This window comes from Bos grunniens, chromosome 17, assembly GCF_055505025.1.
Source record: "Bos grunniens cultivar Pamir isolate PY7600 chromosome 17, Bosgru_T2T1.0, whole genome shotgun sequence".
Classification (NCBI taxonomy): Eukaryota; Metazoa; Chordata; class Mammalia; order Artiodactyla; family Bovidae; genus Bos; species Bos grunniens.
The window spans coordinates 49,566,763-49,592,360 of record NC_141181.1 but is presented as its reverse complement, the minus strand read 5'-3'; the positions used below and the strand labels follow the sequence as shown (position 1 = coordinate 49,592,360).

The 25,598-nt window shown below is 42.3% G+C and overlaps 2 long non-coding RNA genes across 2 annotated transcripts; both read left to right on the top strand.

The window, feature by feature from the left end:
* The first annotated feature begins 402 nt into the window (after nucleotides 1–402).
* Nucleotides 403–8,578, top strand: LOC147355313 (uncharacterized). Its single transcript, XR_015143980.1, has 3 exons — nucleotides 403–559; nucleotides 3,623–3,764; nucleotides 8,420–8,578. It is a non-coding gene; the product is annotated as an uncharacterized LOC147355313 (long non-coding RNA).
* Nucleotides 8,579–9,377: 799 nt separating this feature from the next.
* Nucleotides 9,378–22,239, top strand: LOC147355312 (uncharacterized). The gene is made up of 2 exons (XR_015143979.1): nucleotides 9,378–9,447; nucleotides 20,523–22,239. It is a non-coding gene; the product is annotated as an uncharacterized LOC147355312 (long non-coding RNA).
* Nucleotides 22,240–25,598: the final 3,359 nt, after the last annotated feature.

The window sequence follows — 25,598 nt, the reverse complement described above, 5'->3', positions numbered from 1 at the left end:
AACTACTGAAGCTTATGCTCCCTAGAGCCTGTGCTCTGCAACGAGAAACCACCGCAATGAGAAGCCTGTGCACTGCAACGAGAGAAAAGCCTGTGCAGCAACGAAGATCCAACACAGCCAAAAATAAATAAATAAAGTGCTGCTTAGAAACATAACTCCCTCTCATAATAACCCAAACAAAATCTCCCCAGCAAGCCAAAACCCTCGCACCTCTCAAAGGAGCGAGTTGAGGCTCTCTGGAACTTTCTCTCAGTTGCAGTTCACATCAAAACCAATCCATTCAGCGTCCCCATTCCTCTAGGCAATTCTTCCACTCGCAAGGAGCAGCCAGCTAGTCTGTAAGTTAATCGGGGGAATAGATATTCAACAAATGTGAATGTGTTGACTAAACTCACAAGGCAGATGTTCATTTCTTTAGGAGTCTTCCGGGAATTTGAGAAGGGATTCTGATGTGAGAATTCTTGGAAGAGACAGGAAAACATCTAGAATCAAAGTCTTTGTGGCTTCAATTTAATTGCTGACCACTTCAAAAGAGACTGCTGTCGTGTGAGGTTCTTTGGTGAGCATTACATCTTTTTCTTTCTTTTTTTTTCTTTTGGGGGAAGGCAGCTTTAATTTTTAAAATTAATTTATTGTATATTTATTTTTGGCTGTGCTGCATGCAGGCTCGCCTTAGCTGTGATGAGCAGGAGGTGCTCTGTAGTTGTGGTGCGCAGGTTTCTTATTGCAGTTGCTTCTCTCGCTGCAGAGAAGGGGCTCCAAGGCAGGCAGGAGTTGTGGTGCAGGGGCTTAGTTGCTCTGTGGCATGTGAAATATTCCTGGACCAGGGATCAAACCAGTATCTCCTGCATTGGCAGGCAGATTCTTAGCCATTGAACCACCAGGGAAATCCAAGCATTATATATTTTTCAAGCACCAGGGTAAGATGTAGGGTGAAACTCGCCTTCATATTCCCAATGGTTCTCCCAGTTAAATAAGGTTACTGAGGTTTTCTCTCCCTTCCTCCTCCTGTGTTACTTCGGTGAGGACAGAGAAGGGAAGGAAAACTAAGCCAGAGATGATGCTTTCCTGATGGCTGTGTTTGTTTTCAGGTCTGAGAACAAACGCACATCTCTTTGGGAAAGTCAGAATAACACTCACCACTTGTGCCCAAGCTCTCATACGTGTATCTGTAGAAAGAACCAAGCAGACCGCAGTAGGGATGTACAAAACCATGAAAACGCAGGGGGAAACTCCAAACGTGATCATGATTGAATCACGAGTTGTCTTCTACATACAATTTTAGAATTAGAGACATATAAGTACATAGAGGAACACCCTGCAAATGGGTAATATGTATTCTCAGTGCTGTTGTCCTTCTTGTCACATTTTTATAAGAATTCCCCTTTCTTGGGAACCCACTTCCCCCCTTGGAGGAAATGTAAGTTGGTGCAGCCACTATGGGAAACTGTATGGAGGCTCCTCCAAAACCTAAAAATAGAATTTGCGTATGATCCAGCATTCCCACTCCTGAGCATATATCCAGACAGAACTGTCATTCAAAAAGATATATGCATCCCTATGTTCATCAGGGCTTCCCTGGTAGCTCAGTTGGTAAAGAATCCGCCTGCAATGCAGGAGACCCCAGTTCAATTCTTAGGTCAGGAAGACCCACTGGAGAAGGGATAGGCTACCCACTCCAGTATCCTTGGGCTTCCTTTGTGACTCAGCTGGTAAAGAATCCACCTGCAATGTGAGAGACCTGGGTTCGATCCCTGGGTTGGGAAGATCCCCTGGAGAAGGGAAAGGCTACCCACCCCAGTATTCTGGTCTAGAGAATTCCATGGACTGTATAGTCCATGGGGTCACAAAGAGTTGGACACAACTGAGTGACTTTCACGTTCACATTCATGTTCATAGCAACACTATTCCCAATAGCCAAGACATGAGATAAACCTAAATGTTCCCTGACAGATGAATAAAGAAGATGTGGTATATATACACACAATGGAATACTACTCAGCCATGAAAAAAAATGAAATAATGCAATCTACAGCAAAATGGATGGGCCTAGAGATTATCATACTAATTGAAGCCAGTCAGAAAGACAAATATATGATATCACTTATATGTGTAATCTAAAATATGATCCAGGCAAACCTGTCTATAGAAATAGAAACAGACCCTTGGACATAGAAAAGAGACGTAGTTTCCAAGGAGCAGGGGGCTGAGGGAGGGATAGGGAATTTGGGATTAGCAGATGCAAACTAGTATATACAGAACCAATAAAGAGCAAGGTCCTACTGTATAGCATGGGAAACTGTATTCAATATCATGTGATAAATCATAATAGAAAAGACAGGATGCTGCTAGGTCACTTCAGTTGTGTCTGAATCTTTGCGACCCCATGGACTGTAGCCCGCCAGGCTCCTCTGTCCATGGGATTCTCCAGGCAAGAATACTGGAGGGGGTTGCCATGCCCTCCTCCAGGGGATCTTCCTGACCCAGGGACTGAACCCAGGTCTCTTATGTCTCCTGCATTAGCAGGCAGATTCTTTACCACAAACACCACTTGGGAAGCCCAGTAGATATATCTGAATCACTTTGATGTAGAGCAGAAATTAACTCAACATTGGAAAATGTCTTCACTTCAATTTTAAAAAAGATACATTAAAAAAAAGAGTTGCCTTTTCTCTCTGTTCCAGAAAGTTTCCTGTAAGTGCAATGCTGTAGGAACATTCATCAGTGTTCCTGATGAATGTCACTGATGAACAGCGGCTTCATCATCCCGAGGGCACAGATGCCCCTTCCATCAATTTCCAGTCATCAGTGCTTAGTGCTGAGTTGTTCATTCTTAACCTGCTCCCATTGCAGCTTTTATCAGCTAAATCCACTCCCCTCTGTGGGATCATCTACATGGGTTCAGATGGTTCCCCAGAGAGATGCGAATAGAAAAGCACCTCCCAAACGTAAAGGATTGGTCAACTCACTTAGAGCAACTCTGGCAGACCCCCAAGGGGTTAAAACTTCCTGAGACTCTCCATCAACAACTCTGAAATGATGCTGCCCTCCAAATGCTAAAATCCAGGTTACTGCCATACAGAGGGCAGAACTTGGTAGCTGTTTTGCTTTCTTTCTTGCCTGTGCCACTCAGCCTTTGGGATTTTAGGTCCATGACCAGGGATTGAACCCATGCCCTCAGCAGTGACAACGCCAAGTCCTAATCACTGGACCGCTAAGGAAGTCCCCAGTTTTGCTTTCTTACTGTCTGCTCAATTGATTCATTTCTTAATTCTTGCTCTTAGTTATATAATAAACAAGATGGTTTATAAATCCGTGATAGAGACCCAAAGAAAGCTGATTTTATTTGATTTTTACCTGTATAGCAGGGAAAAAAATCAAAGGCTGATAATAAGGAAATCTGAATTAAAAGCCCAGACAAGGCAAATATTTACCATGTGATCTTTGTCAATAATAATAATCGTTGTGGTAGCAATAGAAATAATATGGCTATTGCTAATAATAATTATTTACCTAAGGTCTACCACATACCAAACAAGGTACTAAGACATTTGCAATATTATTTCACTTAATTATTGGAATACAATTATGAGAATGCTGTATTGGTCTCTCCATTGTACAGATGAGGAAACTGAGGCTCAGCAAAAAGAAGCAATGGACTCAGTGCCAGACACTGAAAAAGGAAGACAGCTGAGATCTTAAATTCAAAAGTTTTCTCTGCTTCTCAACACCGGGACAGCTTCTGACTGGCCTTTGCCTATCTTGTAAGTGTCTCCTATATCAACCTCAATTAAAACCATTTGAAATATTCCACTTGCCATATTCTCCCTAAGGGTCCAATAAAACTCCTTATTAATTTTTATTTAACACAGTGGAGCATTTAGCCAAATTCCAGTTCTCTGTTCCAATACTTTCACCCTCAGAGAAATGACTCTAAAGCTTAAATACCTCCCTGTCTTCATTATTGTCTGGGAGTTCAGCCAAATAATGTCCTTGGGGCTGAGGGAGAAAGGGAGCCAACAGTGCTTGTTTCTTTGTTTATTTCTGAGACCGAACAATGGGACCATTTTTTCAAGGGATATGTGTATCCTTGGAGAGAAAGGGAGGAGGATGTAAGAAACTGAGAGAAGTGGGGAGGGGAGAAGGAGAACTGGGGGAAGAAAGTGCCAGGCAGAGAGAACAGCAAGTGCAAAGGCTGAGGTGGGGATGGTTTGAGATGCAGGCATCACGTGTAGCCGAGGAGCCTTGTGGCCCGAGTGACTGGAGTACAGGGGATGGAGGAGGGACAGTGGGCAATGGACCCAGGGAGGCAGATGGGCCACAGCACCCAGGGTCCTCTAGGTTACTGAAAGGACAGTGCATCTGGCTTCTAAGGGATGAAACACCATTGGCAAGATGCTGAACAAAAGAGCAATGTTACCTTTTGTGGGGGAGGTTGATCTACATTTTTAAAAATTGCCCTTTCCTCTCTCCTAAACTATGGGATTGAGAGATGCAAACTACTTATGTATAAAATAGAGAAGCAATGGGGTGGGGGAGGGATGGTTTGGGAGTCTGAGATTAGCAGATGCAAACTAGTATATGGTGGTGGTGGCGGTTTAGTCACTAAATTGTGTTTGATTCTTTGAGACCCCATGGACTGTAGCTCCCCATGAAAGGTTGTTGCTGAACCACACAAAGGCACCAGGATTCTTGGCCTCCGGAGGAGAATTCAATCCGGGGCCAGAGATGAGGCTTGATCGCTCAGAGCTTTTGTGTAATAAAGTTTTATTAAAGTTTGAAGGAGATAGAGAAAGCTTCTGACATAGGCATCAGAAGCGGGCAGAAAGAGTACCCCCTTGCTAGTGTTAGCCATGGAGTTATATACTCTCTAATTAGTCATTACAGTGAATCAAAAGAATGTCTGGAGGTTGTAAAGACCTCACTAGACCTACTCCCATAATTTTCACCTTAAGATAACAGGATTAGCCAGAAGGTTTTTTCCAGAGACTGTCCTCAAACAAGATACATTATTGTTATATAATCCTATGGAATGTAGAGGGACAAAAAAATTTGTCCTTTCTTCCTCCTTGAGAACTCCAGACCCCTCTCTCCTTGGGGACCCCTGGACTTCGTATCAGTCTGCCTAGAATTGACTCTCTCACCCAGGCTCCTCTGTCCATGGGATTTCCCAGGCCAGAATACTGGAGTGGGTTGTCCTGCCCTCCTCCAGGGGATCTTTCCCACCCAGGGATCAAACCCTCGTCTCCTGAATTGGCAGCAGGATTCTTTCCTCACTGAGGCACCTAGGAATACCCAATATATCATTATAAATATATATATATATATATATAAATATATATATATATATATATATATATATATATATACACATATACATGGAACAACAGACCGGTTCCAAATAGGAAAAGGAGTACGTCAAGGCTGTATATTGTCACCCTGCTTATTTAACTTATATGCAGGGTACGTCATGAGAAACGCTGGGCTAGATGAAGCACAAGGTGGAATCAAGATTGCCAGGAGAAATACCAATAACCTCAGATATGCAGATGACATCACCCTTATGGCAGAAAGTGAAGAGGAACTAAAGAGCCTCTTGATGAAAGTGAAAGAGAAGAGTGAGAAGGTTTGCTTAAAGTTCAACATTCAGAAAACTAAGATCATGGCATCTGGTCACATCACTTCATGGCAAATAGATAGGGAAACAGTGGAAACAGTGGCAAATTTTACTTTTTGGGGCTCTAAAAATCACTGCAGATGGTGACTGCAGACATGAAATTAAAAGACGCTTACTCCTTGGAAAGAAAGTTATGACCAACCTAGACAGCATATTAAAAAGCAGAGACATTACTTTGCCAACAAAGGTCCGTCTAGTCAAAGCTATGGTTTTTCCAGTAGTCATGTTTGGATGTGAGAGTTGGACTATTAAAGAAAGCTGAGTGCTGAAGAACTGATGCTTTTGAACTGTGGTGTTGGAGAAGACTCTTGAGAGTCCCTTGGACTCCAAGGAGATCCAACCCGTCCATCCTAAAGGAAATCAGTCCTGAATATTCATTGGAAGGACTGATGTTGAAGCTGAAATTCCAACACTTTGGCCACCTGATGCGAAAAGCTGACTCATTTGAAAAGACCCTGATGCTGGGAAAGATTGAATGCAGGAAGAGAAGGGGATGAGAGAATGCATCACTGACTCAATGGACATGAGTTTGAGTAAACTCTGGGAATTGGTGATGGACAGGGAGGCCTGGCGTGCTGCAGTCCATGGGGTCGCAAAGAGTCAAACATGACTGAGCCACTGAACTGAACTGAGTCCTGTTGGACTCTTGCAATCCCATGAACTGTTCCCCACCAGGCTCCTCTGTCGATGGGATTCTCCAGGCAAGAATACTGGAGTGTTTTGCTCTTTCCTTCTCCAGGGGAACTTTTCAACCCAGGAACTGAACCCAGGCCTCTCCCGCATGGTAGGCAGATGCTTTACTGATTGAGCAGTGTGGGGAAGCCCAATATATTTGTCCAAATCCACAGAATGAACATTAAAAGTGAACTTTATTGTTAACTGTGGACTTTGGGTGATACTAATGTATCAATGTGGATCATTGGTTATAACAAATGTACCATCTGCTGAGGAACCCTTAAGTGGGGGAGGGAGGCAGGGAGGATATGGGAAATCTCCCTACTTTCCTGGAAATTTTGCTGTGAACCTAAAACTTCTCTAAAAAATAAAGTCTTAAAAAAGAATCCCAGGAGTGGTCATTGAGGGTCTTCTGATACCCAACCCCAGCTCACTTCTCATCTTTCTCTTTGGCCCCCTCTTCCCCACCGGACACAGTCACAGGGGTTATTTATCCCTCGGATGCACAGCAACATTCGGCCTCCAAGAAAAGTAGTCTGGTTTTCAGATGCCTTCACGCTCCTAACTGAGTGCACAGACTTGATTGACATTGTTGACCAACTTGGAGAAGAAAGTAAAATGGTTGGAGAAAATTTGTTTTTGGCCATTTCAGAAAACCTTTGCACAGGTCACAGGTAGGAGCCGGGGGCAGCTGCCAGCGCACACAGGGCAGCGAAAGCCCAGGAGCCGTGAGCTTTCTCTGCAATTCATCAATCTTGGCGGTGAGACCTGGATGCTGATTAAGTAGCGAACGCTGGGAAATTAAAGATGTTCCAGAACCTTCGTCTTGGTGGTGTCTTTTCTCCAGATGCCAGGGCAGTGGAGCTCCTGTTTCCCCAAGTGACACGGATGTTGCTCCCTGGCCCAGAGATGGATGTTGAACAGATGGAAGGAACTCACTGACGGGGCCGCTCTCCTCCTCTCCCCACCCATGATACAAAATTCAGTGTGAGGTGGAATAAATGAGAATCTCTATTCACTTGAAGCAGGGAAGATGCTTTTTAAATTTATGGCATTCATCAGGTGAGCTGCACGAGGGGCGGAGAGGAGCACGTGGCAGGGTCCTTGGTGACGCCCTCATGCCTGGAACCGCCTCCATCACTTGCCATTCCCCGCGCGCTGGGGCGAGGACCTGGATCGTGAGCAGGGAGAACCTAGCTTGCTCTACCTTTGGCTTCCGGTACCCCTGCCAAGGCCAACAGCACAAAGACTCTTCAGATACAAAGTCCTGGGTCATGCTGAAGACTGGGCATCGGCTGGTCTCTGCGCCAGGAACCATCCACCCCTCAGACACCAGGCTCCCTTCTTTATTACTTTAGCTTTGTTTTCAAATGTCAGCTTCTCAGGGGATCAATACTGATCTATTTGGAATTAGAACAGTCCACCACCACCAGCGGTATCTCTCCTAAAATTGCTCCTCTTTGTTCTGCCATCTCTGTTTTCTTGGCATTTTTCATTTTATCATGAGTTAATCGCTGCTGACACACAGACATTAGATTAGAAGCTTAACACTTAACTCACAATAGTTAGAAGCGTGTCAGCCCTGAACCACCCTCCCACTCTAGTTTTATTTTTAAGTGAAAATACACTCAAAGAAAAATTCAACACCATTAGACCAAATTTGTTTCTTAGTTTTTTCTTCTTGTTTTTAAAAAGATATTCAGTAAGTCCTTATACACACAAACAAGTCCCATTCTGAGAGCACATTGCCAAGTCCAATTTGTTCATAAGTTCAACAGTTAGCCTAAGTACACAACTAACACAATCAGTTATATAGTAATGTACTGTAAAATATTTATAATACTTTCACACAAGTAATGCATGAAAAATAAACAAACATAAAACATAAAGAAAGCTTTTTAAACCTCACAGTACAGGACCTTGAAATGTACAGTACAGTTGGCCTTCAGGGGCACATTCACATGTTTGAAAGTTTGCAACTTGAAGGTTTATATGTAGGGAACTTACTGTATTTGTTTCTCCTTCATTCTTTCTCTCTTTCTTCCTCCTCCTTTTTCTTCTCCTTAGCTCTCTCTCTCTCTCTTTTGTTCTCTCTCTCTCTCTACTGAAATGAAGGGCAAAAGGTATGAAGACTCTAATACCAGAAACAGACAAGAAACCAAGAGAAAACTCTCTCCTGAAGAGGCAACATTGACATGAGCACCATTGTGGATTTTTTTGAATCAGGTGATGTTCTTATGAAACTTGCATTTCCTTTTCTTTTTGGGAAGGCTTGTGGGGCTTCTTGAACACCAGGTTACAAGATAAGAACTGGGAACATATGATGTCTCTGCTGGCTGTAATTCTTGGCTCTCCTCACACTTTCAACTAACTCTCAGGTTGGCAACAGTACAGGTGTTTTTTTCCTTTGCTTGTTGCACAGAGGTGAGAGTCTCGACTGCCTGTTAAGCTGTGGGTGGGGAACCAACCACAGAGATGCCTGCTCTCAGGGTGCTCTCGTTACAGAGGGTGGACACCACCAGGCAAAATAGGAGGCTGGGTGGGGGCTGTTTATCCAACCCCAGTCTATTTCTTTTTTTCAGTAGGAAAAAAATACTCTGACTCCAAACAAAGTTTAAATACATTTTGTTTTGAACTAATCCAATACAGAGCTTCTCAGGTGGTTCCAGTGGTAAAGAATCCATTTGCCAAGCAGGAGATGTGCGTTCGATCCCTGGGCTGGGAAGATCCCCTGGAGGAGGACATGGAAACCCACTCCAGTGTTCTTGCCTAGAGAATCCCATGGAGAGAGGAGCCTGGTGAGCTACAGTCCATGGGGTTGCAAAGAGTTGGACATGACTGAAGCAACCAAACAGCAACAACTCCTACCCAGAATAGTCCCAATCCATGGGAAAGGGTGTGGAGTAATGACCAGGGTCCTTGTCTGGTGTATCTTTTGTCCTGAATTGTGTGAATCCAGTGAAGATACAGCAAGTATTGGTTACACTTCTTGGTCTCTTCTAAAATATATTTACATTTTATTCAGATGCAGCTGAATGAAAATGGGGTAACTCTGCAATTGCAATAGCTGTCCTAACAGAGCTAATGGCTTAGAAGTAAGTCAAAGACTTGACCTGAATTTTTTTTTAAAATGTGTTTTAAATTGAAGTATCATTGATTTTACTTATCTGTATATCTGTATTGTAAGTCAAAGACTTGACCTGAATTTTTTTTTAAATGTGTTTTAAATTGAAGTATCATTGATTTTACCTATCTGTATATCTGTATACTTTCGAATTCTTTTCCATTATATACTTTTTGCAAGATATTGAGCATAGTTCCCTATGCTATACGGTAGATGCTTGCTGCTTATCTATTTTATATATAGCAGTATGTATCTGTTTATCCCACATCACTTATATGTGGGATCTTAAAAAAATTATACAAATAAATTTATTGACAAAACAGAAATAGACTCACAGACATAGAAAACAAACTAATAGTTATCAAAGGGGAAGGTGGCAGAGAGGGATAAATTAGGAATCTGGGATAAGCAGATACACACTATTGACCGAAATTTTTGTCAGATTTTATTTTATGCCCTTGATGGAGTTTCATTTACCACCTTCCCAGAATGTTATTTAAAAATGAGAGTGATGGGAGGTATGGTGTTTCCTTTTTAGTTCATTAATATAAATGGAAAAAGCCTTCAAGTCAGTCTTTTATGTACAGACTTCACTAGGGAAGGAACCAAGAGAAAATTGCTGGGTCAATAAATTATTGGTGCAGATGGTAGGAGCAAATAGGTACTGAACATCTATCATGTATCAAGAACCAAGATTTAATATTTTTCTCTTTGAATTCCCCCAATTAATACTATATCAGACAGTTTACAGGTAGAGGCAGAAAGAAAGTCAAATATGGCAAGACAGTGGAATTTCTGGGAGTATTACTATACAACTGTTATGTTGTTAAGATTATTTAATCATTTAATTGGTGAATATTTGATCATTTCTAAAATTTCACTCTAATTCCATAATGAACATCTTTTTATGTGGGTGCCTTGATGTGTTTCCAAAGATACTACTAAGTGAGCATTTGCTATGTGCCAAGGGCAGCTAATTTTTACATACATTTTATAATTTAATTGTCAAATGGCATGGAGAAGTGGAATTAACATCCAGGCTATGGTTTCAGAGTGGGAGCGTGCCACCCCCTCCCATGAGGATATTCCCATTTATGAATGAGAAGGTCATAGAACATCATAATTTCCTTTTCATTTTTGTTTAAGTTTTCCAAATTTTCTATAACACACGCCCATTATTTTGCATCTAAACAATATACTCACACACATAAAGATTTTTTAAAACATCAGTTCAGTTCAGTTCAGTTGCTCAGTCATGTCCGACTCTTTTTTTTTTTTTAATTTTTTAAATTTTATTTTATTTATTTATTTATTTATTTTTTTAAATTTTATTTTATTTTTAAACTTTACATAATTGTATTAGTTTTGCCAAATATCAAAATGAATCCGCCACAGGTATACATGTGTTCCCCATCCTGAACCCTCCTCCCTCCTCCCTCCCCATACCATCCCTCTGGGTCGTCCCAGTGCACTAGCCCCAAGCATCCAGTATCGTGCATCGAACCTGGACTGGCAACTCGTTTCTTACATGATATTTTATGTGTTTCAATGTCATTCTCCCAAATCATCCCACCCTCTCCCTCTCCCACAGAGTCCATAAGACTGTTCTATACATCAGTGTCTCTTTTGCTGTTTCGTACACCGGGTTATTGTTACCATCTTTCTAAATTCCATATATATGCATTAGTATACTGCATTGATGTTTTTCCTTCTGGCTTACTTCACTCTGTATAATAGGCTCCAGTTTCATCCACCTCATTAGAACTGATTCAAATGTATTCTTTTTAATGGCTGAGTAATACTCCATTGTGTATATGTACCACAGCTTTCTTATCCATTCATCTGCTGATGGACATCTAGGTTGCTTCCATGTCCTGGCTATTATAAACAGTGCTGCGATGAACACTGGGGTACACGTGTCTCTTTCCCTTCTGGTTTCCTCAGTGTGTATGCCCAGCAGTGGGATTGCTGGATCATAAGGCAGTTCTATTTCTAGTTTTTTAAGGAATCTCTACACTGTTCTCCATAGTGGCTGTACTAGTTTGCATTCCCACCAACAGTGTAAGAGGGTTCTTTGACAAAGGAGGCAAGAATATACAATGGATTAAAGACAATCTCTTTAAAAAGTGGTGCTGGGAAATCTGGTCAACCACTTGTAAAAGAATGAAACTAGACCACTTTCTAACACCATACACAAAAATAAACTCAAAATGGATTAAAGATCTAAACATAAGACCAGAAACTATAAAACTCCTAGAGGAGAACATAGGCAAAACACTCTCTGACATACATCACAGCATGTCCGACTCTTTGCGACCCCATGAATCGCAGCATGCCAGGCCTCCCTGTCCATCACCATCTCCCGGAGTTCACTCAGACTCACGTCCATCGAGTCAGTGATGCCATCCAGCCATCTCATCCTCTGGCGTCCCCTTCTCCTCCTGCTCCCAATCCCTCCCAGCATCAGAGTCTTTTCCAATGAGTCAACTCTTCGCATGAGGTGGCCAAAGTACTGGAGTTTCAGCTTTAGCATCATTCCTTCCAAAGAACACCCAGAGCTGCTCTCCTTTAGAATAGACTGGTTGGATCTTCCTGCAGTCCAAGGGACTCTCAAGAGTCTTCTCCAACACCACAGTTCAAAAGCATCAATTCTTCGGCACTCAGCTTTCTTCACAGTCCAACTCTCACATCCATACATGACCACTGGAAAAACCATAGCCTTGACTAGACAGACCTTTGTTGGCAAAGTAATGTCTCTGCTTTTGAATATGCTATCTAGATTGGTCGTATTTTAAAACATGGTCCACATTGAAAAATATCTTTTATAAAACCAATTTGCATACATGTATGGTTATGTGTGTGCACATACATGTGGGTAAGAACCTCTAAATCAACCACGGTTAGAAGAACTTGTTTAGTCTCTCAGTCGTGCCTGACTCTGCAACCCCTTGGACTGCATCACGCCAGGCTTCCCTGCCCTTCACCATCTCCCAGAATTCGCTCAAACTCATGTCTGTTAAGTCAGTGATGCTGTCTAACCATCTCATCCTCTGCCACTCCCTTCTCCTCTTGCCTTCAATCTTTCTCAGTGTCAGGGTCTTTTCCAGTGGGTCAGCTTTTCACATCAGGTGGCCAAAATATGGGAGCTTCAGCATCAGTCCTTCCAATGAATATTCAGGGTTGATTTTCTTTAGGATTGACTGGTTTGATCTCCTTGCAAAACTGGGTGAAAGAAAATTCAAAGATAGAGAATAGAAGTGCCCCAAGGAAGCTTCATATAACACTTAAAGATCACTCACTTCATAATTATCAATATTTTACACCTTCTGAGGTGCTTGGGAAACCCTAATCAGCCTATTACATGGACAAGACAGTCTGAAAAAAAAATCTCTATTATTCTGAGCATTTTCTTTGCTTCTTTTTTTGCCTCCTACTATTGTCCTTAAATTTGACAAATATATTTTTTGTGACCCATGGCCTGGTCTCTAAATGCAGGCTTGCCCTTCTGTAAAGTGTGGATCAAAAGGATGAATAAATTAGATTCATCAGTTGTTAATAAGCATATCAATAAATGTAGATGCAGATTTTCTTATTTTTCAGGTTATCTGCTGGTAGTTGAACACTATGCTTCACCCAGAACAAAGAAACTTTTCACCTTGAACACAATTCTGATGCACACGTCGATTGATTCATTTATGCAACCATTTTTACCATCGGTGCACTCTGCCAGAGAAACCATAGACTAGAGTTGGAATCTTACTTCTCCAAATGGTGCAGGCAGCCAAGCTCTATGTCCTCAGTGCCTTATTTTATATTTCTGCTCTCCAGTGGGTGAGGTTGAACGGATCACTTCTCCCCTGGCCAGAAATACAGGGCTCCTATCCTCCCTATCCCCTGCCTGTGTCTGGGCTGAAGAGATCTCAGTCATGTGGGTGTGTTTCTATCTCATTTCATCCAAAGAGAAGGTTGAGGCAGCTTCCTGGAGCTGAACTGTGTACCCCACGTATTTGTCTGGATAGCACTTGAAACAGATTTGCATTTCCAGAGACAGGGTATTTTTCTTTCGCTCTTTTTTTAAAGTTTTTATTTTGTATTGGAATATAGCCAGTTAACAATGTCATGATAGTTTCAGGTGGACAGCAAAGGGACCCAGCCATATGTATACATGTATCCATTCTCTCCCAAACTTCCTTCCCATCTAGGCTGCCACATCACATTGAGCAGACCTATTTGGGTAGTAGAGGGCATCTTTCTTTTTTGGTGACTATGTGAGTCTCTCAAAGACCAGTCCTCTTCACTTGTCTATAAAGTGGTAAAGTCACATCAGATCCTGCAGTTGCCAGGAGAGATATTGAATTGTCTCAATTGGCAAGAAAACATCGTGGACACTCTACACTATCATCCCCTGCCTCCATCTCACTCTACATTCAATTACAGAAATGTCAAGGTGGTCAAGTATCTCTTTCCCCAGCTGATCCCAACAACTATCAATTTACACACTGCAAGATTCCATCAGAGCTGGGCTGGGTGTTTTGTCTTCAGGACCCCTTCGAATATGCTCATCCCTCTCTAATTAGTTAAAGATTCTCCTATACTCCTGAAGATCATCCCTTGAGCTGAAAAGGATGCATTTTTCAATTTCCTCCTGCAAATTAATGTGGGGCATGCTTTTCTGAAAATACCAGATAAGGGAAATGTGCACAGCTCTGGGACTGAGTTTTTCCCCTTTGCCACTCTGGAGATGTGAAAGAAATCATATTCGAAAGACAAAAGCTCAGTGAGTTTTGTGAATTTAAAAAAGGAGAATTGCAGTCACATTTTGGATCCTTGATGAGTAGGAGGGAGGTGGTCAGTGGAGGAAATCAGCCCCGATGTGATTGGGTCCATTGTTCATTCTATGTCAAGACATGTTGAAAGAGAGTCATGTGTCTCTTTTACATCATCCAACTCTACCAAACCAATCACCAGGTGAGTACTGTGACCTTCTCCCTCTGAGCACTGGCCAGAAACTGCAGGGACCACAAGTAACAAATTTGTGCCACACTGCCTTTCAGGAACTCCCAGTCTAATTGGAGAAATGACGGGTCAGAGTTTAGGTTGCACCCAGCTGTGGGTAATACACAACCCACTCAAAAGAGAAATGAACAAGTAAGGACACATTACGGTTTAGACTCAGAGTGTCTGGGATGGTTACACTACAGCCAGATACCCTCTTCCACTGCATCATCAATCCCTGCAGACCGTTCCTTCCTGATAAGTAGTTCTCGGCATCACCGTGCATTAGAATGATGGGAGAATCTTTAATGTACAGTGGTCCAAGCTTCACCCCAAACCAATCTCTGGCAGCAGTGTGAGGAAATCAATATTTTTTAAATTTAGTAGATTGAATTGGAGAGTGGTTTTGAGCTCACAGAAGAACTGCAGGGAAAATTCAGAGTTCCTGTAGAGCAAGGGTCCCTAACATCCAGGCCACAGACTGGAACCTCCTGTCAGATCAGCTGCAGCATTAGATTAAAAATCAAGTGCACAATGGGATTCTCAGGTGGCTCAGTGGTAAAGAATCGGCTTGCCAGAGCAGTAGATGCAGCAGATGCCAGTTTGATTCCTGGGTTGGGAAGATCCCCTGGAGAAGGAAATGGCAAGCTACTTGCCTGGGAAATCCCATGGACAGAGGAGCCTTGCAGGCTACAGTCCATGGAGTAGCAAAGAATGAGACACAACTGAGCGACTGAGCACCACCAAGATGCACAATAAGTGTAGTGTGCCTGAGTCATCCCGAAACCACACCCCGTGTGTGGAAAAACCGTCTTCCAGGAAATCGGTCCATAGCACCAAAAAGACCATATAGTGGCGCTAAAGGGTTTCCCAGGTGGCGCTAGGGTAAAGAATCTGCCTGCCAAAGCAGGAGACGTAAGAGATGCAGGTTTGATCCCTGGGTCAGGAAGATCCCCTGGAGAAGGGCACGGCAACCCACTCCAGTAATCTTGCCTGGAAACTCCCATGGATAGAGGAGCCCAGCGGGCTCAAAGAGTTGGACATGACCGAAGCGACTTAGCACAGCACAGCGCCCCTATGCAATTTCCCCTATTACTAACATCTTGCATGAGTGTGGTATATTTGTTAATTGCAGAGCTGATATGGAGACCTTATTATTAACCAGAGTCCATGGTTTCCAGTAGATTTCACTGTTTGTTCTGTAAAGTTCTATGGGTTTTGACAAACACAGAGTATGTTGTACCCACCATTGCACTATCGTACCAATTGATTTCACTGCCATGAAAATCCTCTGTTGTTCCTGTTCATCCCTCTTTCCTCCCAAGTCCCTGGAAACCACTGATTTTTTTTTTTTTTTTTTTACTATTTCTGTATTTTTACTTTTTCCCAAATACTATACAGTTGGACCCGTACAGCATGTTGCTGTAGCTAGAAGCAGTACTGTTTTAGACAGGCGTCAGGTAATTCTAATATGCCCCAGCCTTGAGAACCACTAGACTCTAGCATGAAATAGCTTGTTTGTTAACTTACCTAAGAAGATCTTCAGGGTAATCCAAGGCTGATGAGAAATAAGTTCTGGAAGGGAAGTGACTTGGCCAGGGTCATGTGGGGAAATTCAGGAAAGCTTCTATGTATATGACACCTTTCTGTAATAAACTATTGATACCTAACGCAACCTAAAGTGTTACCTTTCTCAAGGTTCCAAAATTCATGAATTTAACAGATATTTATAGAGGATCAGTTCTGGGCCACAACATCCCTGGTGCCGTGGACATAACTATAAACCCAAAACAGCTGCCTACCTTGGAGGCCTCCATTAGTAGGGGATACAGAGAAGTTAGTTGGTGTACAGCGCTGGGTGAGGACAGGAACAGCGAACACCCACACACGTGCCTACTGTCCTAAGCACTTTGTATTAATCATATTAGCTTATTTAATCCTCACATAAGGCCCTGAATTTAGGGATTGTTATTGTCCCATTTTACAGGTGAGGAACTAAAATATAGAATGGGAAAGTGTTTTAGCAAAGGTCACAGAAAAAATAAATGGAATAGCTGATATGGATCAGAGTTCTTGGCCTCCTTAATCAATAGAAATTGATAAAGAGGACAGACAAGAAATTCAGACAAGGTTTTACTGGGGCCCCTGCTGCAGCAGAGCAGGGAGAGAGAACAAGTAAGAGGTTCCCTTGCTTGCATGGGGTGAGGGTGGGAGTGGTGAGTGTTTCCAGTGGTTGACCAGGGGCTTGGCTGGTTTGGCCCCACCCGTTTTTGCTGGTGCTATGTGCAAAGGGCATGCGCAGTACCCAGCTTTTGCTCCTGGCTCTTCCAAAGTGGCAGTTGGGTTTTTGCTCCTGTTGTATCTTGTCATCCAAAATTTGCCCCAACTGCACATGCACCCAGTTATTTTTGGTCCTTACAGTATCTTTGTCTTTTGTTGCTCAAGAAGACTTTGTCTCTGTGCCAGCACTGCAGCAAATGGTCTCAGGTTCCAGCCTCTCCCAGAGCCAAGATTCAATCCCACCACTTTCATGCACTATTCCATTTCTCCCTCCTGCACTAAATCATTGCTCCTGCATTCTACACTATTTTACACTTTCAGTAGTGTGGATGTGGGGCTCTAATGACCCCTTTCTCATTAAACAAACCAGTGACAGCTTGATTCTGGAGCTTTTTGTTGCATTCTATGATGCATTTTACCTGAAAGCTGATTGCTTTCCCCTGGCGAGTATTCAAATGCCTTGAAACCCCCCCCCCCCTTTTTTTTTTACAACAAAAGCTTTGAACATCTTTCCATCCAATTGTCTCTCTTAAGAATGATTTCATTTATGGGAGCTTATCTGCTGTGCTGCATTTATGGTTATTGAATAGTTTTTCATTCATGGGGGGAGATGGCTTGCTTAACTAGGTCATCGCTTGTTGGCATTTATGAGTTCTAAATCTAAAATTCACCCTTATGTTAATGTGCTGTGAGCAGCACCTCAAAGAACAGTTACTTAATGAAAATGATATTTTTTATTTGGCATTGATAAATAATGTAAAGTGTTGGGCAGAAACAATCCCAAGCAGGAGCAATTGATATGCCAATTACCCAAAAGAGGGATTCATACTTGGGTAGTTAGTATTGGGGTCTGGAATTGCCCTTGGGACTAGACAATTAAAACTAAGACACAGGGACTTCCCTGGTGGTCCAGTGGTTAAAACACCTCGCTTCTACTGCAGGGGGCACAGGTTCAATCCCTGGTCAGGGAACTAAGATTCTCCTGTGCCTCAAGTCAAAAACATAAAGTAAAATAATAAAACTAAGACACAAATACCATCAGCAGGTTCATTAAAGAAATTTATGAGCATAAGAGACATGCCAACCTAATTAGACATGCCAGCACTTAATCTACTCAGATTTCTCTACCCAAAATCTCTAAGTTGCAGATCCTACCAAAATAGTTGGGTAACACAATAAGTTGAGTCTCATTGGCCCATCTTGGGTCACATGATGATGCCAAGACCAATCATTATGGATGGTTGGGAAATGAATGCATTGATTGGCGGAACTTTGGGCTTATGACCAGAAGGTCAGGGTTCCTTTCCAAAAAACAAAGACTTAATGTGGAGAAGAGGAGGCTTCCCAGGGAATCTATGTCCCATTACCATGGGAAGGACACCGATCAGACAATACATGCTGTCTTACCTTCCATACCTGGCTAACACTTGGATTGTGATATCAAATTCCCTCTAGATGCAGGCTCTTTAATGCTCTTGTGGGACCATATTCAGTGTCAAGTTTCACAGGCAGGAAATGGGGAGCAATGGGAATAAAGACCTCAGGTGTGGGATTAAAAGAGGAGAAATGATGGAATGGTTACAAGAATAAGTCTGGTTGTAAACAGGAGAAAAAGACTTTCAAGGAGCTTAGGGATTGGTGTCAGGTTGGTAGCTGGATAGAAGGAAGAGCTGAGCTGGCACAAAGGGTCACTGGTTCTGGAAGCCAAGTTAATGCATAAGGGTCTTCTTTGAGATGGTCACTTGATTAGGGAATAAGTGTCATGCTTTCCCCCTTTTAAGGAAAAGTAGCATGTTAGGCACCAAACTTGGTACTGTCGGTGTGGCTGATCCTATTATTTATTATGAAGTCCTTTCTGGATGGTGAGATGATGATGAAGAGGAGGATAAACCTCCTCTTTTTATAGAGTCTGTATTAAATCTCAAGAACTATGCTAACCATTTTGCATTGGCCACTCAATCTTGACGATAATTCTGTGAGTCATGAGGGTATTATGTTCTTGCATTCTTGTTATGAGTGAATAGATGCTATCATCCTCAAGAAGAGCATTTAGACTTTCTAAATTGCAGTTTTCTCATCTAAAAAAATGGAAAGAGTGATATTAATGTCCTTATAGGTTGCTAAAGTACTTGGTACAAGCTTGATGCATGTATACTAAGTACTCAACAAATGTTGGCTCTTGATAGTATAATGTCATCTATCAAAGAGATACATTCAGGGTCTTCAGTAGACTTCTAGGCATCTCCACTTATATACCCGACATGCATCTGAAATTCAACATGCTTCACACTAAATACCCATCCTTTCTTCTGCTCCCAGAATGGTCTTTTACATCTCATTTATGATACCACATTTATTCAGTGGACCCTCAAGTTCTTTGATTCATCTTTGATTCCTAACATTGGTTTACAACTTACCTCTAGTCCATCAGAAAATACCACTGCTTTAACTTCAAAATATATCTAGAAATGAATTACCTACATTCTGAACTTATCAGGATTATTGCTACAGTCTTCTCACTGGTCCCCCTACTTCTGTCATCTTCCCCTACTCCCAGCCCCAAAACCAAGAAAAAGTCAACACCATGAGGGCAGAATGGACCTTGTCTGTTTGGTTCATGGTTGTGGACCTGTGCCAGGAAGGACATGGTTATTTAGCAGGTGCTGAATAAATTTTTACTGCATGATGAATGAATCCTTCACACAGCATATCATTTTATAATTTTCTTCTCAAGATAATGAAGACTATGGTTATATTTCTTTAGCTCTTTAAAATACTACCAATAAGATTAAAGGCAGTTTATATATTTCAGGGTGCTGAGTCTCTAACATTACGAGGATTAACCCATCAGGATCCCAGGTGCCAGAATGTGAGATTCAATTCGTTTGAATGCATTTGGGGAAGACACATGCCGCTTCATAGGAAATTTTATAACATGAATCTTGTCCAGAACTACCAATGGAGAGGCAAAAGTCAGAGAGGGTTCTAGGAAAAGCTCTCTAGAGCCAAATAAAAAGAACTGGGGTCAAATTCATCTCTTCCCAAGCTTTTCTGCTGTCTCACAGGACAGCACAATATACTGTCTCAAAACTAGACTTACTCCTTTGATAGTAGTCAGCTTATAAAATGCCACATAGATGCCTCCTTATCATTTTTTATCTCTAGGTTATTATTAAATGAAGCAACAAGCAAATGACATGTTCTGTCCAGCAAAGACAAGATAACCCACAATGTACTGAAGTCTCGAATATTTTCGAGGCATATATTTTATTTACAGAACTTGTAATATTTCTATCCACTGTTTTTGTTTCTTTTTAAATTAATTTTTATTGTCATATAGTTGATTTACAATGTTGAGTTAATTTCAGATGTACAGCAAAGTGAATCAGTTATATGTACACATATATCCACTCTTTTTCAGATTCTTTTTCCACAGGTTATTAGAGAGTTCTGAGTAGAGTTCCCTGTGCTATCCAGTAGGTAGGTTCTTATTTATCTATTTGATATATGTGTGCGTACTTGGTCGCTCGGTGAGCACCCCGTAGACTGCAGCCTGCCAGGGTCCTCTGTCCACTGGATTCTCCAGGCAGGAATACTGGAGTGGGTTGCCATTTCCTTCTCCAGGGCATCTCCCTGACCCAAGAATTGAGCCTGAATCTCTTGTGTCTCCTGTACTGGCAGGTAGATTCTTTACCATTGAGCCACCAGAGAAGCCATTTGATATACAGTACTGTATATTATTGTCACCCTGCTTATTTAACTTCTATGCAGAGTACATCATGAGAAACGCTGGGCTGGAAGAAGCACAAGCTGGAATCAAGATTGCCGGGAGAGATATCAATAACCTCAGATATGCAGATGACACCACCCTTATGGCAGAAAATGAAGAGGAACTAAAGAGCCTCTTGATGAAAGTGAAAGAGGAGACTGAAAAAGTTGGCTTAAAGCTCAACATTCAGAAAACGAAGATCATGGCATCCGGTCCCATCACTTCATGGGAAATAGATGGGGAAACAGTGGAAACAGTGTCAGACTTTATTTTTCTGGGCTCCAAAATCACTGCAGATGGTGATTGCAGCCATGAAATTAAAAGACGTTTACTCCTTGGAAGGAAAGTTATGACCAACCTAGATAGCATATTCAAAAGCAGAGACATTACTTTGCCAACAAAAGTCCGTCTAGTCAAGGCTATGGTTTTTCCAGTGGTCATATATGGATGTGAGAGTTGGACTGTGAAGAAAGCTGAGGGCTGAAGAATTGATGCTTTTGAACTGTGGTGCTGGAGAAGACTCTTGAGAGTCCCTTGGACTGCAAAGAGATCCAACCAGTCCATTCTGAAGGAGATCAGTCCTGGGTGTTCATTGGAAGGATTGATGCTGAGGCTGAAATTCCAATACTTTGGCCACCTCATGCAAAGAGTTGACTCATTGGAAAAGACTCTGATGCTGGGAGGGATTAGGGGCAGGAGGAGAAGGGGACGACAGGGGATGAGATGGCTGGATGGCATCACCGACTTGATGGACCTGAATTTGGGTGAACTCCGGGAGATGGTGATGGACAGGGAGGCCTGGCGTGCTGCGATTCATGGGGTTGCAAAGAATCGGACACGACTGAGTGACTGAACTGAACTGAAGTGAACTGAGTGTGTATTATGTCAATCCCAATCTCCCAATTTACTGCCCCCCTCCCCTTTCCTCCTTGGAAACCCCAAGTTGGTTACCCCAAGTTCTACATCTTTGACTCTATTTCTATTTTGTAAATAAGTTCATTTGTACCATTTTTTTAGATTCCACATATAAGTGACAGTATTTTTTCCCCTCCCCTTGATAGACATGTGTTACTTTGGAGGCAAAGACCCCACTGATTATGCAGAGAGAATAAGAAGCTCATAAATGAAAGAGAACATAGTTTTCTAAGGTGGTGACTTTATCTGACTCTAACATCCAGTCTAGGAAGGGCCTGTCTATGGCAGGCATGTGGACATGCCAGGGAGGTGAATTTTCTGGTGCACATTTGTAGGCCTTCCAATGAACAGAAAGCTAAAAAGAAATGGCCAGGCTAGTCAATACTGACTCTTCCAAGTATTCGATACCAGTTAGCTTTGATGGCTTTCTGGACTCCACGTGACTCAGCAGCTAAGTGATCTTAATACCTCCTGCCTGATCTATTACTAGTGTTACACATTTCTTCGGGCACTAGATTATGAAACAGGCTCTGAATTAATGCTTCTGTTGCTTTGACAATTCACATTTACACTGTTTTCATAACTTTGTCAAACGCAGGCAATCAGGAGCAATGATTTAACTCTAAACCATTCATAACGACTTGAGGTGTCATTTGAAACATTACATGAGGAAATTAAAAGCAAATAGAAATAAATCATCTCAAGCCTGAATGCTATAAATATTTGAAGTGGGCACATAAACATTTCAAGAAAAATCTTTGACGATAGGAACAGACATTTCTAATAAATGGTGCAGAAAAATGATATATTGTCAAAGAAATACCTTTGAGTTTTTTTTCTCTTTTCAAAACAAAATGTTATTTTCTAATTATTAAGATACATAACATAAAATGATTCTTCACAGGCTTCAGTAATATGGTTATAATATTTACACTAGACCATGGGAAATAGATGGGGAAACAGTGGAAACAGTGTCAGACTTTATTTTTCTGGGCTCCAAAATCACTGCAGATGGTGACTGCAGCCATGAAATTAAAAGATGCTTACTCCTTGGAAGGAAAGTTATGACCAACCTAGATAGCATATTCAAAAGCAGAGACATTACTTTGCCAACAAAGGTTCGTCTAGTCAAGGTTATGGTTTTTCCTGTGGTCATGTATGGATGTGAGAGTTGGACTGTGAAGAAGGCTGAGTGCCGAAGAATTGATGCTTTTGAACTGTGGTGTTGGAGAAGACTCTTGAGAGTCCCTTGGACTGCAAGGAGATCCAACCAGTCCATTTTGAAGGAGATCAGCCCTGGGATTTCTTTGGAAGGAATGATGTTAAAGCTGAAACTCCAGTACTTGGGACACCTCATGCGAAGAATTGACTCATTGGAAAAGACTCTGATGCTGGGAGGGATTGGGGGTGGGAGGAGAAGGGGACGACAGAGGATGAGATGGCTGGATGGCATCACTGACTGGATGGACGTGAGTCTGAGTGAATTCCGGGAGTTGGTGATGGACAGGGAGGCCTGGTGTGCTGCGATTCATGGGGTCGCAGAGAGTCGGACACGACTGAGCGACTGATCTGATCTGATCTCTGATGGATCTTAGGTCTTGCATGAATGTTGGTATTTAAGAGTTCTGATTATTACAAACTGAACTTGTGTCCAAAATACTTGCAATAGGTTAAACTAGAAAGTGTGAGAGTCCTAAACATATGATCAAATCCTGTGTATTTTTGCACACACATCCACAACACACTTGTGCGCACAATCCATTCACAAGCGTGTTCTTAGAAATCTGTCTGTTTCTGGTTGTAGCTGGTTTGTGTTTATTGCAGGTTTAATGGACTAGGTTGTATTTGTCTTTATTCATGAGTAATTCCCACTGCTGTTGGTGCTCCCCTGGGTCACAGAAAGATGTATGACCCTTCTAAATTATAGCCTGAGATCAGTATGTGGAACTGGAATGGATTTCAGGGTAAGGACAGAATCCAACCCTTCATCCTCCTGGAAACACATTATTCCCCGTTCATAGCTGTGGCAATTTGAGCAGAGGGCCACACACTGGCCATGTTTTCAGCACTGCCAGGAACCTGTCCACTTCCCGTGTCCCATCCTGCACCAGAAAAGTGTATTCCTCCAGCTTGATGGACAGTGTGATCTCTTCAGTTAACCCGCAGGTCTTTATGAGCTGACTGCCAGATAAAAGTAGGTCCTGAATGAGGGGCAGCAAAGTGAGCAGGCCAAGAGAGGAGGATAGATGTGGAAGGGGAAAGGGATGCTGAGCAGTGAGGGGAGATGATGAATTTATCTTCCCATCCTCTAACCACTGAGCATCTTCTGAGGACCAGGCACCAGATCTGTAGTGGACACTGTTGTTGCCTGCCATCCATCTAGGCAACCCCTTTCCTTTTTAGCACTTCTCTGAAATTATTAAGGTGCCTCTCTCTCTTCAACACACTCACAGTTTAGAAGAAGCTCCCTTGAGCTGCTGCTCCAGACTTAGGTCCTTCTTGTATAAGGCTTGTCATCCCCCAGGAGATTCTTACTGGTCCAGGTAAGAACACATCTCTTGAGTTGGCCCAAACAGAATGAAGCCAAGATTCATAGAGTAGAATCAAGCGAGTTTCAGGGTGCATCTACATGTCTATACACTCATGTGTGATAGAGAAAAAAATAAATGCATGGCTCTGTCATTAGGAGACCTCTTTTGAGGACTCGAGGAATTAGAATTTGATTGAAAGTGGAGCAAAGAGGTGGAAAAAATTCTTAATCAGTCACGACATTGTTGAGTTGCTGAGTCAGTCACCTTAGAAATCTTCTTCAGAACCTGATCTCTCAGTGAGAGAAAATAATTTCCTTCGGATTTAATTTAGTCTGAGTCCAGGTTTCCAATGCCTGCTTTGGAAGCAAGACAGTTGTTCTAGCGAGGATCCCTTTATGTGACAGAACAGATACAACCTACTTTACTATCCTGGCTCTAACCTCAGAAACACGGGGGAAGCCACTCTTGGAAAGACATGATTCTGGTGGCACCATGTAACCCTGATCAACAGGGCATGAGGCAGAGTTGCCAAGTGATTGGGTAAAGGGGGGAGGGTCCCTCTATCCCTTGTCACTCTTTTTAAAATTATCATTTTATTTATTTATTTATTTTTGGCTGTTCTGGGTCTTCATTGCTTCGTGGTCTTTTCTCTAGTTGCAGTGAGCAAAGGCTACTTCTCATTGTTGTGGCTTCTCTTGCTGCAGAGCACGGTCTCCAGGCATACGGGCTTCAACAGTTGTGGCAGAGCAGAGGCTTAATAGTTGTGGTGCACTGACTTTGTTGCTCTGTGGCATGTGGAATCTTCCTGGCTCAAGTATTGAACCCATGTCTCCTGCATTGCAGGTGGATTCTTTACCATTGAGCCAACAGGGTAAGCATCACTCTTCATGCTTTCCTGAAGGGGGTACCTCTGATCTATGGTGTATATAAGGATCTCAGATTCCTTTCCAAAAGATAGTAGCTGCTCCTTGGAATCAACCTCAGGTTAAAACTTGAAAAAAATACCAACAGAGGACTTCTTCTCCAACACGTTAAGAGTTTGGAAGTCATCACTTCTGTACTGACAATAAGACACATCAGGAAAAAACTGCAAGTCAGTGACTTTTCTTAGGTGCACCAGAGCATTGAGGTTCAAGGCAACCATCATTCTGGATGGTCATAATAAAAAATGAATCAATGAATAAATACATCAGTGGAAAACATAAACAAGTCTCTTGAGCAAGAGATTCCAAATAATTTATGCAGATACTACATCCTCAAGGAGGTGAAGTGTAACGTTCCATTTCTTTCATGCCGGATATGCATGGTGGCTTTCTTCCAAAGAGGAAGGTATGGAAAAGAAGATGGTGGGAGAAGGGGGAGGATGGAGGCACTGAACGGACTGAGAAGTCTTAGCATTGAGAGAAACCAGGTCATTTGTAGTGATGTGATTGAATGTAGGGGCTTCCCAGATGGAGCTAGTGGCAAAGAACCTGCCTGCCAAAGCAGGTAGATGTAAGAGACACGAGTTGGATCCCTGGGTATGGAATCAAACTCACTCCAGTATTCTTGCCTGGAGAATCTCATGGACAGAAGAGCCTGGCGGACTGCAGTCCATAGAGTCTCACTGAGTCAGAAGCAACTTCGCGTGCA